General features: G+C 53.2%; 1 non-coding gene and 1 pseudogene across 1 annotated transcript in view; both read right to left on the reverse strand.

Annotated features, from left to right (window-relative positions):
- LOC122807371 overlaps nucleotides 1-1,203 on the reverse strand; it is a 3,743-nt gene extending 2,540 nt beyond the window's left edge. Inside the window, exon 1 of the ribosomal RNA XR_006365675.1 lies at nucleotides 1-1,203. This exon is cut by the window's left edge and continues 2,540 nt beyond it. This is a non-coding gene — a ribosomal RNA (28S ribosomal RNA).
- A 353-nt stretch (nucleotides 1,204-1,556) lies between these two features.
- Nucleotides 1,557-1,710, reverse strand: LOC122807386 (annotated as a pseudogene).
- Nucleotides 1,711-4,348: the final 2,638 nt, after the last annotated feature.

Below are 4,348 nucleotides of genomic sequence, written 5' to 3' on the forward strand. Positions count from 1 at the left end.
CGAGCGTCAGCTATCCTGAGGGAAACTTTGGAGGGAACTAGCTACTAGATGGTTTGATTAGTCTTTCGCCCCTATACCCAGGTCGGATGAACAATTTGCACATCAGGACTGCTACAGACCTCCAGCACAGTTTTTTCTGGCTTCGCCCTGCCCAGGCATAGTTCACCATCTTTCGGGTCCCACCAGGTGTGCTCACACTCCACCTCCCTGACCAGATTGGTGAGACAGGCCAGCAGTGTGCCCCCCCATGTGGGGTGGGGGATCCCCCCTCAGCTGGTGGTGCCAGCCCTTACTTTCATTGCACTGTGGGGTCTCCTGCCAATGCTCAGACTTGCGCACCTGTTAGACTCCTTGGTCTGTGTTTCAAAATGGGACTGGTGGATCATGATGATGCCGGGAAGCCTGGGCACCCGAGGTGAGCCCACTGGCCTGGTGGAGGGATGCAGGCAGGCCACACTGAGGGCAGTCTGGCCCAGTCGACAGTCCTGCTGGGAGCTGGGGGCCCCTGCCCTGAGGGTGGGGGTGGGTGTAACGGTCATCTCCCATGACCCCAGGGCACAACAAGGGCTGATGCCATGGGCTGTAACACTCCCCTCCAGGAGAGGAGCCATGTTCCACGCAGCCTTCCTGGCCGACCTGGAGATGGTTGCTGCACACCACAGCAGAGGAAGTGTGCCGAACGGTGGACTGCGCACTGGGAGAGGGGGATCCACCTCACCTGGGTGGTCGCCAAGTTAAATCCTCCGGGCAGACCATCTGGACCCCATCCATTTACCTCTGAACAGTTTCACGCCCTCCTGAACTCTCTCTTCAAAGTTCTTTTCAACTTTCCCCTTATGGTACTTGTCCGCTATCAGTCTCGTGTTGGTGTTTAGCCTTAGATGGAGTTTACCACCCACTTTGGGCTGCATTCACAAACAACCCAACTCCAGGAAGACCTGATCTTAACATGCCGGGGGTCGCCATTGGCCTCACACCATCCACGGGTTGAGCCTCGATCACACGGACTTGGGCCCCCTTGGCGGCGCTGGGGAGATGGACTTCCGTACGCCACATTTCTCTATGCCCATCGCTTGGGTGGGTATTCAGTGTTGGGCCCTTCCCTTTTCACTTGCTGTTACTGAGGGAATCCTGGTTAGTTTCTTTTCCTCCATTTAGTAATATGCTTAAATTCGGCAGGTCACCACGTCTGACCTGAGGTGAGGGCCTCGGGGCGGACGGACTACCTTCCTCCCCTGGCCCCTGCGCACCTGCTGCAGTGGAGGAGGATGGATGACATGGCCCCGGCACATGTGAACCAGTCAGCAGGTGCAGGCTCTACTCCAGGAGGGCAGCCTGGTGGCGGTACCACCGACAGCCTCCGGGGGGGTGGGCCAGACACACGCCTGCTCCCTCCCATCCTCGGAAGGGCTTCCCGGCTTTGGGTAGCGGGGGACTCCTCTCCTCCATCTGCGTTTCTCCCCGGGGGGATGGGGGAACCTGCGGCAGGCTCCCTCGACTAATCAGCTGCACCCTCGATGGGGGCCAGACACCCCTGGGGGTGAAGGAAGGCACAATGACCCTCAGACAGGTGTAGCCTCGGGAGTAACCAGGGGCCACAAAGTGCATTTGAAGTGTCAATGATCAGTGTGTCCTGCAATTCACATTAGTTCTCACAGCTAGGTGTGTTCTTCATCGACGCACAAGCTGAGTGATCCACCGCTCAGAGTCATACAGTTATCATTCACCTAGGGCACTGCTGCCTGCACGGCATCGCACCTTGAGATAAGCTCACAAGGTTTCACAGGCATCGTCGCTGGTGCCCAGACCAGGGTTCCTGGCCCCATGCCACAGGACGGCAGGGAGTCCCACAGTGGTCTGCACATGGCCACACTGCCAACCTTCCTGGTCTTTGAACTGATGCCCCATGTGGAGCCGGGCATCCTCCACAGGTACCCATGACCGACATCGAGGGGAGTGTACTCTGGTGTGCCACCCCCAGGAGTGGCCCTGGATGGCCAGTGGGGAGGCCACTGCCCCCCTTCTGGGATGGCACCCTCTCCCTCCCCCTATCACATGGGGAGCCAGCCACCTCCAGGGCACACGTCAGACTGCACAGCTGGGCCAGGTGCATCCTCCACCACCATCCCCTCAGGACAGCAAAGGAATGCCCGCACCTCCCTATGCACAGATGGGACCCCCCTCCTGTCGCTGGGAGGTGAGGGAGGATAGACACCACCCCTCCTCTCACTCCCTCTCCTCTCCCTCCCGCCCTCCGGGAGCCACAGACTCAGTCCCACTGGCCTCCACCAGGGTGCACGGAGAGAAAGGAGTCAGAGAGAGACAGAGAGATGTAGAGGGTCAGGGCAGTGGAGTGAGGAGAGGCCCTGGTACCTGAGGATGGCGCCATCCCAGGGCCCTCCATGTTAATGATCCTTCCACAGGTTCACCTACGGAGACCTTGTTACCACTTTTACTTCCTCTAGATAGTAAAGTTTGATCATCTTCTTGGCACACCACCAGAGCCATAACCAACTCCAGTGGGGCCAATCCGAGGACCTCACTAAACCATCCAATTGATAGTAGTGACAGGCGGTGTGTACAAAGGGCAGGGACTTAATCAATGCGAGCTTATGACCTGCACTTATTGGGAACTGTTCGCTCGTGGGGAATAATTACAATATACAGTCCCTATCATGAATGGGGTTCAGTGGATTACCTGAACCTGTTGGCCAAGGGGAGACACACACTGATCCATTCAGTGTAGCATGTGTGCAGCCCTGGACATCTAAGGGCATCACAGACCTGTTATTGCTCAATCTCGTGTGGCTGAAAGCCACTTGTCCCTCGAAGAAGTTGGAGACGACCACACTGGGCTGCATAACTAGTTAGCATGGCAGAGTCTCATTCATTATTGGAATTAACCAGACAAATCACTCTACCAGCTAAGAACGGCCATGCACCACCACCCATAGAATCAAGAAAGAGCTATCAATCTGTCAATTCTTTCCGTGTTCAGGCCGGGTGAGGTTTCCCATGTTGAGTCAAATTAAGCTGCAAGTTCCACTCGTGGTGGTGCCCTTCCATCAATTCCTTTAAGTTTCAGCTTTGCAACCATACTCTCCGAGGAACCCAAAGATTTTGGTTTGTCAGAAGCTCCCCGGTGGGTCATGGGAATAATGCCACCAGATTGCTAGTCGGCATAGTTTATGGTCGGAACTACGATGGTATCTGATCATCTTCAAACCTTCGCCTTTCATTCTTGATTAATGAAAACATTCTTGGAAAATGCTTTCACTTTCATTCGTCTTGTGCCGGTCCAAGAATTTCACCTCTGGTGGCACAATACGAATGCCCCCGGTCAGCCCTCTTAATCATGGCTCCAGTTCTGAAAACCAACAAAATAGAACCGGAGTCCTATTCCATTATTCCTAGCTGAAGTATTTAGGCGACCGGCCTGCTTTGAACACTCTAATTTTTTCAAAGTAAATGCTCCCGGGACACAGTTAAAAGCATCGAGGAACCACCAAGAGGCAGAAGCTGGGACAGGCGGTAGCTCACATCATGGTAGACTGCCAGCCCGATCTCAAGATCCAACTACAAGCTTTTTAACTGCATCAACTTTAATATAAGCTATTGGAGCTGGAATTACTGTGGCTGCTGGCACAAGACTTGCCCTCCAATAGATCCTCATTAAAGGATTTTAAGTGTACTCATTCCAATTACAGGGCCTCAAAAGAGTCCTGTATTTTTATTTTTTGTCATTACCTCCCCGAGCAGGAGTGGGTAATTTGCGAGCCTGCTGCCTTCCTTGGATGTGGTAGCCATTTCTCAGGCTCCCTCTCTAGAATTGAACCCTGATTCCCTGTTACCTCTGGCCACCATGGTAGGCACAGATAGTACCACTGAAAATTGATAGGGCAGACATAGTTTCATAGTATAGTTTCATAGTATAGTACTAGGCTATCTGCCCTGGGGCATTTGTAAGCCTAGCCATAGTGATGTGGCTTTTGCCACCCCATGAAATGGTACATAAAATGAACAGAATAAATTTAGAATACTGTGCCTCTGTCTAGTAGTGACACAATGAAGGTCCCCTTATATAATAGAATTAGTTTACTGTGCCCCTGTCTAGCAGTGACACAGATGTGACCCCTGGGGTAAACTTACGATCTCCCATCCACCCATCAAGATTTCTCTTGAAGAGAGTCAGTAAGGAGCTCTGCCTAATACGAACTGGGATCTTGTTCCAAAGCATGGGAAGCCTCTGGGTTATGAATCTATCCCTCCAGAATGTCCTATTCATACTTGTGCCAAGGTTTAAGTCTTTAGCTCTCGTGGTCCTGATGGATTTGGATTTTTTGAGGTG

This window comes from Protopterus annectens, chromosome 7.part0 (genome assembly GCF_019279795.1).
Source record: "Protopterus annectens isolate FY-2018-M chromosome 7.part0, PAN1.0, whole genome shotgun sequence".
Classification (NCBI taxonomy): domain Eukaryota; kingdom Metazoa; phylum Chordata; order Ceratodontiformes; family Protopteridae; genus Protopterus; species Protopterus annectens.